Genomic DNA, 18,714 nt, shown 5'->3' with positions numbered 1-18,714 from the left:
AAGATCCTTATAAGTTTTTAACTGAGTTCTTGCAGATTTGTGAGACTGTTAAGACAAATGAAGTAGATCCTGAAGTCTACAGGCTCATGCTTTTCCCTTTTACTGTAAGAGACAGAGCTAGAACATGGTTGGACTCACAACCTAAAGATAGCCTGGACTCCTGGGATAAGCTGGTCACAGCCTTCTTGGATAAATTCTTTCATCCTCAAAAGCTGAGCAAGCTTAGAGTGGATGTTCAGACCTTCAAGCAAAAAGATGGTGAATCCCTCTATGAAGCTTGGGAAAGATACAAGCAGATGACCAAAAAGTGTCCTTCTAACGTGTTTTCAGAATGGACCATATTAGATATATTCTATTATGGTCTATCTGAGTTTTCCAAGATGTCATTGGACCACTCTGCAGGTGGATCCATTCACCTAAAGAAAACGCCTACAGAAGCTTAGGAACTTATTGACATGGTTGCAAATAACCAATTCATGTACACTTCTGAGAGGAATTCCGTGAATAATGGAACGCCTCAGAGGAAGCGAGTTCTTGAAATTGATGCTCTGAATGCCATATTGGCTCAGAACAAAGTGTTGACTCAGTAAGTCAACATGATTTCTCAAAGTCAGAATGGATGGCAAAATGCATCCAACAGTACTAAAGAGGCAGCTTCTGAAAAAGCTTATGATCCTGAGAACCCTGCAATAGCAGAAGTAAATTACATGGGTGAACCATATGGAAACACCTATAATTCATCATGGAGAAATCATCCAAATTTCTCATGGAAGGATCAATAAAAGCCTCAACAAGGCTTTAACAATGGTGGAAGAAACAGGCTAAGCAATAACAAGCCTTTTCCATCATCTTCTCAGCAACAGATAGAGAATTTTGAGCATAGCCCCTCTAATTTAGCAAATTTAGTCTCTGATCTGTCTAAGGCCATTTTAAGTTTCATGAGTGAAACAAGGTCCTCTATCAAAAATTTGGAGGCACAAGTGGGCCAGCTGAGTAAGAAAGTCACTGAAACTCCTCACAGTACTCTCCCAAGCAATACAGAAGAGAATCCGAGAGGAGAGTGCAAGGCCATTGATGTAATCAATATGGCCGAATGCACAAGGGAGGAGAAGGACAAAAGTCCTAGTGAGGAAGACCTCGTGGGACGTCTCTCAAACAAGAAGGAGTTCCCTATTGAGGACCTAAAGGAATCTGAGGCTCATATAGAGATCATAGAGATTCCATTAAATCTTCTTCTGCCATTCATGAGCTCTGAAGATTATTCTTCCTCTGAAGAAGATGAAGATATAACTGGAGAGCAAGTTGCTCAATATGCAGGAGCCATCATGAAGCTGAATGCCATGTTGTTTGGTAATTAGACTTGGGAAGGTGAACCTCCCTTGCTCATTAGTGAACTAGACACATGGGTTCAGAAAACTTTACCTCAAAAGAGACAAGATCTTGGTAAATTCTTAATACCCTGTACCACAGGCACCATGACCTTTAACAAGGCTCTGTGTGACCTGGGGTCAGGCATAAATCTTATGCCACTCTCTGTAATGGAGAAACTAGGGATCATTAAGGTACAGCCTGCCTTATTCTCATTACAATTGGTAGACAAGTCAGTAAGACAAGCTTATGGATTAGTAGAGGACATGTTGGTAAAGGTTAAAGGCCTTTACATTCCTGCTGATTTCATAATCTTAGACACTAGGAAGGAGGAGGATGAATGCATCATCCTTGGAAGACCTTTCTTAGCCACAGCAGAAGCTGTGATAGATGTTAACAGAGGAGAATTAGTCCTTCAATTGAATGGGGACTACCTTGTGTTTAAGGCACATGGCTATCCTTCTATAACAAGGGACTCCGATGCTTAAGTTAGCAAGGGTATTGAGCAGGTTTTTAGTAGAATCAGAGTATGAGTTATACCTGGGTACTACAGCGCATTTATAATGGTGTAGAGTGACGTTTCTAGAGATAAGATAGTTATCTTATCTTTGAGTGAAATCATCTTATCTTTAGGGGAACCGCCCTTATCTTTCTTGGCTTGGGCTGCCTTTGGACTTGGGTCGTGTTCCTCTGTTGGGGCCCTTTTTGGGCCTCTGTAGCAGTTTAGCCAACCTCTTTTAAAAATAGGTCAGGTAGTCCTGGTCTGAACAGGTCGGTCGATTTGTCGTCGAACAGCCCGGGTCGTACAGCTTGACCCCGGGCATGAAAGTTGTGCCTTTTAGTTTGGCTTTGGTGGTTTGGAGCTTGATGGAAGCTTGTTGGAGCCAAGCTTTTGGTGTTTGTGCATATTGGAAATCGGCCAAGGTAGGGTTTCGGTTTCTGTTCATACCCTGGGTCGAGCCGACCAACCCGGGATGTTTAGTGACAAGGTAACCGACCTCTTCAGGTCAGACTATCCGACCTCTTCTCAAAGAGCTCGGCCAAATCGATAGGAAAGCCCAATAAAGGGCCCAAATAGAGGAACACGACCCAAATCCAGAGGCAATCCCAGCCTACAGAGATAAAGGCGGTTCCGTTGAAGATAAGCTGACCTCACCCAAAGATAAGATAAGATAAGATAAGATAACCAACTTATCTTATCTAGAAAGGTCACTTCTCACCATTATAAATACACTGGACCACCCAGGTATAACTCATACTCTGATTCTACTCAATACCTGCTTAATACCCTTGCTAACTTAAGCATTGGAGTCCCTTGCAGGTACCCCCCACCCTCTGAGGACAAAGGAATCAGCACCACCAAGTCCAGCATGACGGACAACAACAGCTCCGGCCGTCTCCTACCAGCCGGACACGTTAGCACCGACCAGTACAGAAGGTCTCACCCGAGATCGACCTCCAGTTTCAGGTAACCCTCGGAACATTGGCGCCGTTGCCAGGGAACCTGGAAGTCATCCCATCACCATGGCGGACGACCATGACAACAACCACGATTCAGGTCTGGAGGATCGAACACCGCACAAAAACGCGGGTGTCACGCCCCAAAACACTCCGGAAACCAACAAAGACAACGACTCACCAAATTCAGGGACAATAGAAGCGCTCCTGGATCGCCTACAACAGTTGGAAAAAGAAACCCAATAACAACGGGAAATTGGAAGAGATCTCCAAAGAGAGGTGCGGCGACGTCAGGAGTTGGAAGAAAAACTACAGCAATTGGAAGCCGATCTCAAATCAAAAGCCCCCCGAGCTAATCTCGAGGAAAATTCACGCAAAGAGCAAGACCCGTTCACTAGGAAAATCATGAAAACCAAAATTTCCAAAGACTTCAAAGTCCCGGATATGACCCTGTATGATGGCACCACAGACCCCAACCATCACCTCAGCAACTTCAAAAGTAGAATGTACCTCACCGACGCCCCAGATGCTGTTTGCTGCAAGGCTTTTCCAACAACTCTCACAAAGACAGCGATCTGATGGTTTGACAATCTACCCCCGAAGTCCATCTCAAGCTTTGATGACTTAGCCGAAAAATTCCTAGCCAGATTCTCCATTCAGAAAGATAAAGCCAAGCACGCCCCCAGTTTACTAGGGATCAAGCAAGGAGATCGGGAGAGCCTCCACAGCTACATGGAGAGATTCAACAAAACATGCATGGACATACAAAGTTTACCAACGGAGGCCGCCATCATGGGACTCATCAATGGCCTACGAGAGGGACCTTTCAGCCAATCTATATCAAAAAAGTACCCGACCTCCTTAGACGAAGTGCAGGAGCGGGCAGAAAAGTATATCAACATGGAGGAAAACGCTTGGTTAGGAGAAACCTCAAAATCGGGGGCCTCCTACCGAGACAAAGATAAGGAATCCAAAAGAAAAGAAGATCGACAATGGGAGAAAATAAAAAAATACCATAACTACACCCCTCTCAGGGCATCCCTGGTCGAGATATACAAAGAAGTCTGCCATACGGAAAAAATCCCCCCAGCACGATCACTCAAAGGCAAAAGGGGAGGAGGAAACCGAAAGGAATATTGTGAATACCATCGAGTCGAGGACACTCCACAAACGAATGCTTCGACCTAAAAAACATCATAGAAAAATTGGTGAGAGAAGGAAAATTAGATCGATTCCTGGTCACCCGAGATGATGATCAAAGAAAGAGATGGAGGGATGAAGATACCGAACGAACAGAACGATCGCCTCGGACACCAGAAAGACATGTCCACATGATACACGGTGGATTCACAGTAGGTGGGATCTCCAAATTCTCTCGCAAAATATATCTCAAAGAAGTATATCATGTCGAATGAGAGGAGAAAGCACTCAACATTCCGGCAATTACATTCACTAAAGAGGACGCATCTGGCATCATCACAGGACATGATGATCCCATGGTTATCACCATCATATTGGCAAACTCCAACCTACACTGCACCTTAATAGACCAAGGGAGTTCTGCCGACATCTTATTCAAAACAGCCTTTGATAAACTCGGCTTGGAAGAAAAAGAACTTAAAGCATATCCAAACAGCCTGTTTGGGCTAGGAGATACCCCGGTTCGACCACTCGGATACATACCACTACATACAACCTTCGGAAAAGGGGACCAATCCAGGACCCTCAAAATAGACTACATCATAGTCGATGTAAGTTCAGCTTACAACGCTCTCATAGGACGGACAAAACTCAACCAACTCGGCGCAATAGTCTCGACCCCACACCTATGTATGAAGTTTCCAACCCTAAAAGGGATAGCCACGATAAAAGCAGACCAAAAGACGGCACGTCGCTGTTATAACGAAAGCCTAAACCTCAGAGGCAAAGGAGAAGAGTTCCACACAATTGAGCTGGGCGGAGTTCATCGACGCGAAGAACTTCGTCGCCAGCCAGAAGGCGAGATAGAAAAGATTCAGATCGGGGACACCCCGGAAAAAACAACCAATATCGGCACAATCCTAAAAGGAGATTTAAAAGAATTACCAATACAATTCTTGCGAGATAACGTCGATCTCTTCGCGTGGAAAGCCGCAGACATGCCAAGTATCGACCCTAAGCTAATGTGTCACAAGTTGGCGGTCTACCCAGGATCTGGATCGGTGCAGCAGAGACGAAGAAAACTTGGGCCAGAGCGATCCCAAGCTGTGGACGAGCAAGTACAGGCACTACTGGAAGCCGAATTCATAAGAGAAGTCAAATACCCGCTATGGCTAGCCAACGTTGTCTTGGTGAAAAAATCAAATGGGAAGTGGCGAATGTGCACCGATTACACCGATCTCAACAAGGCTTGTCCAAAAGATCCATACCCACTCCTAAGTATTGACGCTCTAGTAGATGCTTCCTTGGGATACAAATATCTCTCGTTCATGGATGCATACACGGGGTACAATCAAATCCCCATGTATCCACCAGATCAAGAAAAGACCTCGTTCCTAACACCGAAAGCAAACTATTGCTACATCGTGATGCCTTTCGGTCTCAGGGGAGCTACTTATCAAAGGTTAATGAATAAAGTATTCTCAGATCACATCGAAAAAATCATGGAAGTTTATGTGGACGACATGTTGATAAAGACACAAAGCGAAGATATGTTATTATCCGACCTGACTCAAGTGTTTTGCACTATAAGGAAGCACAACATGCGGCTCAATCCCTCAAAATGCACCTTCGCAGTAGAAGCAGGCAAATTCTTAGGCTTCATGCTCACACAAAGGGGAATTAAAGCAAATCCAGACAAATGTCAAGCCATACTCAACATGAAGAGCCCAACTTGTGTCAAAGAAGTACAACAACTCAACGGGAGGTTGGCCGCCCTATCCCGATTCCTAGAAGGAGCTGCGATAAGATCTCTCCCCTTCTATGCTACTTTAAGAAAGGGAAAACAGTTCGAATGGACGACAGAATGTGAGCAAGCCTTCCAAGACTTCAAGGAGTTCTTAGGACGGCCACCTATCCTATCTCGACCACGAGAAGGAGAACCGCTCATATTATATCTCACAGTAGGGAGCCAGGCAATAGCCTCAGCACTAGTCAGAGAAGACGAACATATGCAACAACCGGTCTACTTCATTAGCAAAGCGCTACAGGGATCCGAGCTGAACTACCAGAAAATAGAAAAATTTGCCTATACCCTCATTCTAACATCTCGACGACTCCGCCCGTACTTCCAGGCTCACACCATTAAGGTTCGAACTAACCAGCCCATAAAAGGAATATTGCAGAAAACAGATCTGGCAGGCAGAATTCTACAATGGGCGGTCGAGTTGTCAGAATTTGACCTCCAATATGAAGCTCGGACGGCCATCAAATCACAGTATCTGGCTGACTTTATCGCAGAATTCACAGATGCCCTAGAAACCCCCACAGAATTGAATCTTTATGTGGACGGTTCTTCAAATAAAACTGGAAGTGGCACAGGCGTGATAATAGAAAGCGACCAAGGAACCCAAGTTGAGCTCTCCCTCAAGTTTGGGTTCCCGGCCTCAAACAACCAGGCAAAATATGAAGCATTATTAGCTGGTTTGAAGCTGGCTAAAGAGGTCGGAGCTCAAAAACTTAACATTTATAGTGATTCACAAGTGGTCACATTACAAATAACAGGGAGCTACCAAGCTAAAGATCCAACCATGGAAAAATATTTGGATAAAACCAAGGAACAGCTCGGACAAATCGGGGAGTATAAAATCTGCCACATACCCCGCGAACAAAATGCCCGAGCTGATGCACTCTCAAAACTAGCTAGCACCAAACCAGGGGGCAACAATAGGAGCCTCATCCAGGAAATGTTGCAAAACCCGTCAATCTCGGAAGAAGAAAAAGTGCTGACTATAACAAGTCAGGACCAAGGATGGATAACCCCCATAATCAACTATCTCAAAACAGGAGCACTCCCCGCAGAAGAAAAGGAGGCAAAGAGGTTAAAAAGGGAGGCACAGTACTACACCATCATAAACAACATCCTGCACAAAAGAGGAATCTCAACACCTTTACTAAAATGCGTGCGGACCTCCAACACAAGGGAAGTGCTAGAAGAAATACACGGCGGCATTTGGGGCAATCATCTCGAAGCACGAGCTCTCGCCAAAAAAGTACTCCGGGCGGGATTTTATTGGTCAACTCTACAGAAAGAAGCTACAGAATTTGTAAAGACATGTCCACCATGTCAGAAACATGCCAACTTTCACATCGCCCCGCCAGAAGAGCTCATTAGCGTGACCTCGCCTTGGCCGTTTGCAAAATGGGGACTCGATCTTCTCGGCCCCTTCCCACAGGGATCAGGACAAGTTAAATTCCTCATAGTAGAGGTAGATTACTTTACAAAGTGGATCAAGGCAGAACCCCTAGCCAATGCCACCGCTCAGAGAAGCCGGAAATTCTTATATAGAAACATTGTCACAAGGTTCGGAGTTCCATATTCAATAACCACAGACAATGGCACTCAATTCACAGATGCAGGCTTCAGAAAACTAGTGGCTGACTTGAATATAAAGCACCAGTACACATCCGTTGAACATCCACAAGCCAATGGATAGGCTGAAGCCGCTAACAAAGTCATATTGGCCGGATTAAAACGGAGATTACAAGACGCAAAGGGAGCCTGGGCGGAGGAGCTTCCACAAGTCCTATTGGCATATCAAACAACGCCACATTCTACCACGAAGGAATCCCCCTTTCGATTAGCATACAGAATAGAGGTGATGATTCCAGTAGAGATTGAGGAAAGGCCGCCTAGAGTAGTTCACTACAATGAGGAAGCAAACTCCCAACTTCAGAGAGAAGAGCTCGACTTGTTACCCGAAATCCAAGAAAGAGCTCGGATCAGGGAAGAAGCTCTAAAGCGCCGAATGGCTTCCAGATATAATCAAAGGGTAGTGCCGAGAAGTTTTGCAGAAAATGATCTCATCCTAATCCGAAATGATATTGGAACAACTCAACCAGGAGAAGGAAAGCTGGCAACAAACTGGAAAGGACCCTACCGAGTTGTAAAAGTACTTGGATGGGCTACTACAGACTGTCTGAACTCGATGGACGAGAGCTTCCTAGGTCATGGCACGCCTGCAACCTAAGAAGGTACTACAGCAAGAAAAGACAAAAGATCTCATCATTTGATGCACTCTTTTTCCTGAAAAGGTTTCTTAATGAGGCACTATGTTGAGATCTAGCTCATGCCCGACTTAAAGGGATAAGAAAATTCCCGCACGTATATATTTGCATTTTTTCTTTGAATAAAGTCTATTTAGATATTCTACAAAGAATCCAAGACGAATTAATCTGAAGTATTCGTCGTCCGATTATAAAGCGACAGGTCGGCAGAAAGTGAAAAACAATTTCACTGCACGACCACGATAAAGATAAATCGTCCGATAAAGGTGAAAACGCGATTCACCCAAAGGATGATCTAAAGATGCCAACCACTTTCTACAAATCGAAAAAGATGAACACAGAATAATGTAAGAAGTTATCGAAAGTGATCTAAAAAAGAACCTAACGAGGTCTTACAGATCGCTAAAATAATAACTTAAGGACTGGTCGAAACGAACCAAGTCAAATCAAGTTATAAGTAAACCTTGGAAAGAGGTGTGGCCAACCCTATTAAAGAGGATTACTTTAACTTAGAAGGGCCTGACATAACAAAGTTAGCCCAAAACAAAAAGTTATACAAGTAGTCCCTGAAAGAGATCTGACAAAGATCCAAGAAAGAGGATTACAAAAAATGACTTAAAGGAGACCAACATAACCAAATCGGACTCCTATCACTAAAAAGTTATACAAGTAGTCCCTGAAAGAGATCTGACAAAGATCCAAGAAAGAGGACTACAAAAAATATTTTAAAGGAGACCACATAACCAAATCGGACTCCTATCACTAAAACGTTATACAAGTAGTCCCTGAAAGAGATCTGACAAAGATCCAAGAAAGAGGACTACAAAAAATAACTTAAAGGAGACCGACATAACCAAATCGGACTTCTATCACTAAAAAGTTATACAAGTAGTCCCTGAAAGAGATCTGACAAAGATCCAAGAAAGAGGACTACAAAAAATAACTTAAAGGAGACCGACATAACCAAATCGGACTCCTATCACTAAAAAGTTATACAAGTAGTCCCTGAAAGAGATCTGACAAAGATCCAAGAAAGAGGACTACAAAAAATGACTTAAAGGAGACCAACATAACCAAATCGGACTCCTATTACTAAAAAGTTATACAAGTAGTCCCTGAAAGAGATCTGACAAAGATCCAAGAAAGAGGACTACAAAAATTAATTTAAAGGAGACCACATAACCAAATCGGACTCCTATCACTAAAACGTTATACAAGTAGTCCCTGAAAGAGATCTGACAAAGATCCAAGAAAGAGGACTACAAAAAATAACTTAAAGGAGATCGACATAACCAAATCGGACTCCTATCACTAAAATGTTATACAAGTAGTCCCTGAAAGAGATCTGACAAAGATCCAAGAAAGAGGACTACAAAAAATAACTTAAAGGAGACCGACATAACCAAGTCGGACTCCTCCCACTAAAAAGTTATCAAAGTAATCCCTGAAAGAGACCTGACAAAGATCCAAGAAAGAGGACTACAAAAAATAACTTAAAGGAGACCGACATAACCAAGTCGGACTCCTCCCACTAAAAAGTTATCAAAGTAATCCCTGAAAGAGACCTGACAAAGGTCCTAGAAAGAGGATTACAAAAATAACTTGGAAAGAGGTCGACCTAACGAAGTTGATCTCCTACAAATAAGTTATAAAAGTAATCCCGAAAGAGACCTGACAAAGGTCCAAGAAAGAGGATTACAGAAATAACTGAAAGGGGACCAGCGCAAAAGAACCACCAAGAAACAAGTTGGACCCATGAAGTCACAACCTCAAAGGATTCAAGCCACAAAAAATAAAACAAAGCAATCCGAGGAGGTCGAGATGCAAGATTTCAAACATCAGTAGAAAACTGAAAAGATACCTCTATTACTCAAAGAAAGTTATAAGGACCCGGAACAGCGGCCATCAACACCTGCTAAAGATAACGAGCTACTTTTTGTTTTTCGAAATAAAGTTGCTAAAACAAAGCAACTAGAAACCGTCAGCAAAACAAACAAAGTTTTAAAAAGCCCACAAGCTGGGCCAACTACATAAATATTTAGAAAGAGATCAGCAAGCATCAGGAGCCTTCTTGGCATCATCAGGACAAGGAGAAGGAGGACGAGTTTGAATAGACACGGCATCTATAGTTTCGTCCTCCCGGTTCAGAACTTGGCAATCCGAATCAGGTACAACCGGAGGAACAGAAGAGGTCGACACTTTGGCAGAGGACACAGGAGGAGGATCAGCATCATCATCACCATCGTCATCAGGGACAATCTTGCCATCCCTGACAACATTGTCCAGACTAAAAGGGGTGAGATCGGCCTCGGGAGCAATGACCCGAACTTGCTCCTTCAAGTTCTCGTAAGCAGCAGTCACACTGCCCACGAGATGACCTTGGAGCTCAGAATAATCCTCCCGGGCATTGTTCAACTCCTCCCTTAGGCGCATCACCTCCCGATAAGTCGTGACATAACTCTCCTTATGCATCAGGGCTGTGTCCTCGGCCAACCTCAAAGAAGCCGCCAGCGAAAGGGAACTCGCCTTCTCATTTTCTAAATCCTTCTCTAACTTGGTCACCTTTAATTTGAGCTCCTCCTTCAGCCCCTTCATCCGGTCAAACTCTTGCTTTGCCTCCTCCATAAATGCCTTGGTGGCATGAAGAGGGAGACTTTGAGCAGTCCGGTGTATAGCGGCCGCCATAAACGCCATCTGCACGTGATTCCGGGCCATAAATTCCAAATGATGGAGGATGGACACATCGTCCATCGAGAGGGTACCATAGGGCCCAATTTGTTGATCTATGAACTCGATGGCATTGAAGTCAGGGGCATTAAGGTCGAAGGGCTCAACCGTCTTTTGCTTCTTACTTGGAGGGGCAGCAGATGGAACGACAAAAGTAGGGTGAGGATCCACCAAGCAGACCTGAGGTGTCGGAATCACTTTCTTCCCCATGGGGGAACTCGGCACTGATGGCTTCTCGCGCACTTGGGAGGACCCCTCCCCAGCCGCCTTGGCGGCAATATTCCTGGCAGCAGTCGCCTTCTGCGCCCTCTTAAAAGCTTTCATAGATTCATTATTCTTCATTGCCTCTGCAAATAAAACAGAAGTCAAGCTACAAATCGAACAAGTCGGAAATACAGCTACAAGTAACATAAACAAACAGCAAAGAAAACACAAGATACCCAGTTCAGATTGAAGAAGAGAAGGATTGGTTAGAAATTTTTTTGTATCAAGATGGGGAGGTTGACGCCAGCGTTCTTCCAAAACAGTCACAAAGGCTTGCTCAGCCTCGTCCAACATGTCCCAAGAATACCTGGAGACCCTCACATCCTTTTGCCATTCCAGGGGAAAGGCAAGCTCATCATTTTTGTCTAGAAAAAAGGGCCGAGTTCCTTTAACAGCTCGGACCTTGAAAAAGTAGTTTTTAAAATCACGGAATGACTCATCAAACATGGAAAAAACCTTCTTTCCCTGGGTGGAACGAAAGGAGACCCAAGCTGCTTTCTTTTTCACCACTCCAGGCTTAGTCAAGACAAACAAGTAGAAGAAGAGAGATTGGGAAGCAGGAATACTAAAGCCATTGCACAACAATTGGAAAATTTTTATAAAATCCCAGGAGTTGGGGTGAAGTTGAGAAGGGGCAACACTACAAGACCATAACAGATCGATTTCAAATTGAGTAAAAGGAAGGGTGATACCCAACTGACCAAAGAAAAAGTCATAAGCATAAAAGAAAGGGCGACCATCAACAACCCGAGTTGAAAAATAGACTCTCTCGTCAGAAGAAGGAGGGACAAGTTCATAGTTCTTCTCATCACCATAATTGCTACAGACACTATGAAACTGCCTAAGTTGAGCACAAAACTCAGAATCAGCCAGCGAGACACACAGGAGAATCATGGAGTCCACCCAATCAGCCATACCCGCAGGAACCTGAGAAGGCATCTCTACAACGTTATTTCGGGAAGACATGAGGCCAACTAAATCCTACAAAAAGAAAAGAAGAGTGGATTACTTAAAAATATCTCGGACATGGGTCAAAACATCTCAACGGACGGATAAACCAAAAAGGGAAAAACCCCAAGACTCAAGAGAAGAAGTCTTGGAGCATCCCTTGGAGGCAGTAAACAAGAAGGGTCCTCAAAATCATTTCTACAGTCTACATCTCGGCACTCATCAGAATAAAGTCTAGAAAAGAAAGCAAAGGAAGCAAAAAACGCAAAAAATCCACCCTTCTATAGTTTATCAGGAAAAGCATTGTTCCTACAGTTTACCAACACTACTGCTACAGTTTATCAGAACACCAAAAAAGGCCAATGGAAAAATAGCAAAGGCACAAACTTTTCAAAATCAAGAAAAAATCATCAGCCAAGGCACAAACAGAAACGGCGGCAACATGCAAAAGAAAAAGATTCAAGCAAACAAAAGATTCGCACCAAAAAAGAGAAAAAACCATAGCATGCAACAAGTCGAGCACGATAAAAACAGAAAGATTCAAACTTTCTCCAAAAGGAAGATCAAAAGGAAAACTCCATCGCAAAATCATAAATAAACGAGGTGATGTGTGGAAAACGATCCAACACAAAACTCACCGGCAAGTGTACCGGGTCGCATCAAGTAATAATAACTCACATGAGTGAGGTCGATCCCACAGGGATTGAAGGATTGAGCAATTTTAGTTTAGTGGGTGATTTAGTCAAGCGAATCAAGTATTGGTTGAGTGATTTGTGTTTAACAGGAAGTAAATGACAGTAAATGTAAAGGGGGAAGGGAAAAGTGCAGTAAATTAAAGAACAGGAAAGTAAATTTGCAGAAACTTAAAGAACAAGAAAGTAAATGACTGAAACTTAAAGTGCAAGAAACATAAACTGCAGGAACTTAAATGGCAAGAAAGTTAAATTGCTAGAAAGTAAAAGGGAATTGAGGAATGGGATTGCAGGATCTAAACAAAGAAGAAGTAAATTGCAGCAATTGATTGAGCAGAAATTGAATCAGAAGCAAATAAGCATTCAAACAGAAAGGAAATAAAATGTAGCAGAGGTTCACAGAAGAACCAAAAGTAAAATTGGGTCTCAGATCTCAAGAGACTAGGTAGCAGAGCCTAGATCTCTAATTGCCTTCCTAGATCCAAGTTAACAAAGCAATTGACAAGAATTAAAAGAGAAAGCATTAGAAGAACAGAAATCAGATTCAATTATGCAGAAAACAAATTGAAAAGAGTTTGATTGGGAATTGAGACAGAATTTCCTCAATTTCACACACCCAAAACTCAAAAACAGGAGAGTAGAGTTGCCCAAGTAAGAATGAGGAAGGAGATCAGTCAATTCTCCCTTGATCCTCTTGGTGCTCGGACAAGTCTCTCAAGAAAGCTCAAAGAAAGTGCAAATTCAAAGACTAAGCCAAAAGTAAGTCAAAAGGTAAAAATTCAAAAGAAGGTAAAAGGTCCTAATTACCTCAAACTAGCTTCTATTTATACACTTTCTATTCTTGGATTTTGGGATTTGGATGGACTTTTGATTTGGTGAAGAAATGAATTAAAATGGGGTTTTAATTTGAATTTTCGGCCCATGAAAATTCACTCCCAGGAGGCTGCCCTGCCCTTGTGGAGGGCAGGGCAGAAAATTGGTGCATGGTGCAGAAGTTTGGTGCGGCTTGGGTGCGTGTTGGTGCGGCTTGGTGCTGCCAGGAATGCAAAACGCTGCCCTGCCCGCGCCAAGGGCAGGGCAGAAAATTGTGGTGCTGCCAGATCGAGGAGTGTGCGCGTTGGTGCTGCCAGGGTCGAAGATTGGTGCGCCAGATTCGTGCGTGGTGCGCCAGGATGCTGCCCTGCCCTCGCGGAGGGCAGGGCAGGAAATTTTGGTGCTGCCAGATGCTGCCAGGGACGAATTTTGATGCGCCAGATGCTGCCAGGGATGAGAGTTGGTGCGCCAGAATCGTGCATGATGCGCCAGGATCTTGCACCAATCCAAATGCTGCCCTGCCCGCGCCAAGGGCAGGGCAGAGTTCCCTCTTCCACGCCCCGTGTTCGAAACACGGCTTGGGCACAAATTCAATTAATTTCCTTGGCTTCTTGGCACGGCAATCAACCTTAGTTCTTGGCTTCCTCATGGTTCCTTGTTCGATCCTTGTAGCATGCATGGGTGACATTTTTCTCTTGAATTTCTTCCTTGGAGAGCCCGATTCTGCCCTCCACAAGGGCAGGGCAATGTTCTCTTCCTCTTGGTCTCAAGGCACATTTTGTGCTCTGCCCTTGTAGTGGGCAGGGCAGAGTTGCCTTCTCTTCTTGGTTTTCTTATGTTGCCCTCCTAGAGGGCAGTCTGCCCTTGTGGAGGGCAATGTTGCCTCCCCCTTAGCATGCGGCACGCTTCATATGGCTTTGGCCACGCTTTCCTTTCCTTAGGTCACACTTCTTAGGCCACGCTTTTCCTTTTCTTTTCTTTTCTTCACCTATAATAAACCAAAACAACCACTCCAAGTATCACTAAATTCAAGAGGCTTATAAATCAATTAAAGTTCAATTAAAATTAGCTTAAACCTCATGGATTATCATTAATTTCATGGTGGTTGCTTGATTTAAAGAAGTTATGCATTTTCACTCCAAATCACTTACTTAGGATGCAAGAAAGTGCATAAATGCTAACAAAACAAGTGAAATTAGCTTGAAAAATGGGTATATGATGACTTGTCATCACAACACCAAACTTAAATCTTGCTTGTCCCCAAGCAAGCCTCAAAACTAAGAGTAAATGAAATGAATAAGAAAAGGATATTTATCCTTATTATGCAGATAGCAGAATTTGATCTATGGGGCATTTATGCAGACAATGACAACTCAAGTTATTGTTCTTGTTACATGATATACATTTTGCATCAAAGGTTTGCTAAACTTGCTGTTATAAGACTCACTTTTTACTCACTCCCTTGCTAACTTTTCTTGGCTTACAAAGCTTAACAAGCTTATTATTCTTTTATAGGTTGGGTGTCAAATGCTGCAGCATAGCCTTTGGCTTTATTTTCTTTTCTTTTTGCTCAACATCTCTCCACCACAGACACTTGGCTCATTAATTCTTCCTAGGATCATTGATGCCCAGCATCTCTTTGGATAACTAAATGTTCTGTATCTAAGTTGCTCTTTATTGTGGATTTTCAATTGGCCATCCCAAATCAGTTGATCTAAGTGACCGGGTTTCAAAATACCCCTTAGAATTTACTCATCCAAGCAGATCTCAGTACAAGAACACCACAGGCATATGTCCTAAGGTTCAAGTCATTGGTGTCCAACCTTTATTCTTTGTTTTTCTTGCCACTTTGGCTTTTTCTTTCTTCCTTTTCTTTCTGTTTTTGTTACCAAGGGTTGTTTCATTCTTGATAGGAGTTTTTATAACAGCAAGCTAACTCACAATTGAATGAGAATGATATTATGCAACACTTATTTCATGAGTCATGCATTTAATCAAACACATATACCACCACCAACTTCCATTCATACTTATGCAACATTGGATATTTCACTTTTCAATTCAAATCAAACTCTTTTATTTAAGCATATGGGAAACAAAACAATTTTCAAGCTAAGTGATGGATACAAGCATTGTGCAGACTTATCATTTTCAGCAAACAATCTCACTTGCAACTAGATAGACACTTTAGCAAGACAAACAATGGTTCCCATGTTCGAAACAATACACAGCAGCAAGGATTAAGTTCAGATACAACCTTTGAAGTTGCAGCCCTTTGATTCTTCCTTCTGTTGTGTTCTCTTTGAGTTAAAATGCATAGTGTCTTCAATTGTTGACTCATGTCCTGCATAATCCTCAAAGTTGCTTGCTTCTCAAGCCCTTAATTATATGGTTAGTGTGTATAAACTGAGTGTGGCTCCAGGATTGATTTTTGGTGTAGGGACACCAAACTTATCTTTTATTGAGGAGGTGGCTTAACACTGCAAACCGTTCTCACAATTGATGCATTTTAAAAAATTGATGTATGATCCCTTATCTGTATGGGTTTGAGTCCATGATTGGAAAATGATCCTCTGAACATTGTTGCACATGCAGACACCAAACTTAGTGTTTGGTCACATGCTTTATCAGAAGACTTATGCATATGCTCTAAAAGACAATCCTCTTCTTTGAACAATGAACTTGGGTGTGCCTTAAGGTACACCAAACTTAGAAGTTTGCCATGTGCTTCAAAATGATATATGCATTTACCAGGCATGAAAATTCAAAATCATATTCAAAGGAATCATAGCTTATTAAATAAAAGAGAAGAAAGAAATCTTAAACCATGGGTTGCCTCCCATGAAGCGCTATTTTATTGTCATTAGCTTGACATTGACCTCCCTTTAGGGTGGTTGATGTTGGTGATGTCTCAACTTGTCACCTCTCACTGTCAGCTTTCTCTGTGTGCTTTGATGCTCAATTTCCATATGCTCAAGAGAAAGAATTTGGTTGACAGTGTAATAATCTTCTGCTCCATGCTGTTGATATATTAGTTGCACCTTATCACCTTTAGAAAATCCTTCAGTTGGGATTTTCTTGTTCTTCCAACCTTTGTGAGCCTTTTTCTTGCTCTTCATCTTTTTCTTTCTTGTTGATCTTTCTTTCTTGACAAGTACTTGAGTTGTGATACCTCCCTTCTTACTTATCACCCCTGCTTCTGTTGGTTCCTTTTGAATCCCTTTTTCTTCTTGCATCTGTTTGTTTTTCTGCTCTACTTCCTTGTCAGTTGATTGCTTTGGAAAAAGATCATCACTCATTTTGCTTGTTTCTTCATCCCTTTGTACTTCTGGAAAGACTTTCAAGATGATGCTCTCCTCATGCATCCTGAGGGTTAATTCTCCTTGCTCTATGTCCACAATGGCTCTAGCAGTGGCCAAAAATGGTCGACCAAGTATTATGGAGTCATTTCCATGTTCTGAAGAATCCAGGATCACAAAATCTGCTGGGTAGATAAACTTGTCAACCTTAACTAAAAGGTTCTCAATCAGTCCTTTAGGATATACTATTGATTGGTCCACCAATTCCAAGGACATCTGTGTTGGTTTCACCTCCTCTATGCCAAGCTTTTTCACTAGAGAATATGGGATTAGATTTATGCTTGCTCCTAGATCGCACATCCCCTTGTTAATGAACAGGTTTCCAATAGTGCATGGTAAGAAGAAACCTCCAGGGTCTTCAAGCTTGGGAGGGAGTCCCTTTTTAATGAGTGCACTGCATTCTTCACTGAGCATCACCGTTTCCTTCTCATTCCAATCTCTTTTCTTGTTGATGAGTTCCTTTAGAAACTTGGCATATAAAGGCATTTGCTCCAAAGCTTCAGCTGAAGGTATGTTGATCTCCAACTTCTTAAAAGTCTCAAGAAATTTGTGGAAGTGCTGATCCTTTGTTTCCTTGTGAAATCTCTGTGGATAAGGTAGTGGTGGTGTTGAGCTCTTCACCACTTGATGTTGTTTTGGAATTGGTTCCTCCAAGATCTTCTTTCCTTTCTTCAAATTCTGTGGTTTGTTGTCTTCCTCTGTGAGTTTTTCTGGAGCCTTCTTGCTTATCATGTCTTTGTTGATGGCTTCATCATTCTTTGTTGGCTCAGTGTCATTCTCCATAAGCTTCTTTGTTGCTCCTTGGTTGCCATCCACTAACACTTTTCCACTTCTTAGTTGCACGACCTTGCATTCTTCCTTTGGGTTGGGAATGGTATCACTAGGTAGTGAACTTGATGGTTTATCAACAGAAATCTTCTTAGAGATTTATCCAATCTGCCTCTCTAGGTTCTTCATGGAGGCTTCTTGATTCTTGGTTGTCAATTCTTGGTTCTTCATCAGTTTCTCCATGAGCAGCTCTAGATTGGTGATTCTTTGTAAGTCTTGTGAGATGGGTTGATTTTGGGGTGTTGATGGATGAAGATAAGTGTTTTGGTTAGTTGGGTGGTTATTGGGTGGGTATTGGTTAGAATTTGGGTAGTTGTTTTGTGGTTTTCTGTATGAATTTTGGTTAGTGTTTGGCTGGGGGTTATTGTTTGTGTTTTTCCAATTGTTTTGGCCTGTGTTTCTTTGCCATGGTTGTTGGTTTTGATTATGGTTGTCTCCCCATCTGAGGTTGGGATGGTTCTTCCAAGATGGATTGTAAGTATCCCCAAAGACTTCATTTGTTCCAGGATTTTGGTTGTGCATGTATTGGACTTGCTCTTGTTGTTGCTCTTCTTGAGTTTCTTCACTTTGCACCCAAGTGGTTGGTGGTTGGCTTGTGGTGCTCACTGCTGCCACTTGCAAGCCATCAATTCTTTTGGCCATTTGCTCAAACTGTTGTTGAATCTGCTGCTGCATCATCTTGTTTTGAGCTAAAATTGAATCAACTCCTTCCAACTCCATTACTCCTCTTCTCTGTGATGGTTGGCGTTGTCTTTGATGAGCAAAGAAATATTGGTTGTTGGCCACCATATCAATGAGGTTTTGAGCTTCCTCTGTGGTCTTCATGAGTTGTAATGAGCCTCCGGCAGAATGATCAAGAGCTTCTTGAGCTTTAAGAGTGAGTCCTTCATAGAAGTTTTGTAACTTGTCCCACTCAGTGAACATCTCTGGTGGACATTTCCTCAATAGAGCCTTATATCTTTCCCATGCTTCATATAAGTTCTCGGCTTCCAATTGAGTGAATGTTTGAACCTCAGTCTTCAACCTTAGGATTCTTTGAGGTGGATAGAATT

General features: G+C 42.6%; 1 non-coding gene across 1 annotated transcript; it reads right to left on the bottom strand.

The window, feature by feature from the left end:
- Positions 1–218: 218 nt before the first annotated feature.
- Positions 219–322, bottom strand: LOC112804489 (small nucleolar RNA R71). Its single transcript, XR_003203103.1, has one exon. It is a non-coding gene; the product is annotated as a small nucleolar RNA R71 (small nucleolar RNA).
- Between the last annotated feature and the right edge of the window lie 18,392 nt (positions 323–18,714).

This window comes from Arachis hypogaea, chromosome 5 (assembly GCF_003086295.3).
Source record: "Arachis hypogaea cultivar Tifrunner chromosome 5, arahy.Tifrunner.gnm2.J5K5, whole genome shotgun sequence".
NCBI classification, from domain to species: domain Eukaryota; kingdom Viridiplantae; phylum Streptophyta; class Magnoliopsida; order Fabales; family Fabaceae; genus Arachis; species Arachis hypogaea.
This window is presented reverse-complemented; position numbering and strand designations above follow the sequence as displayed.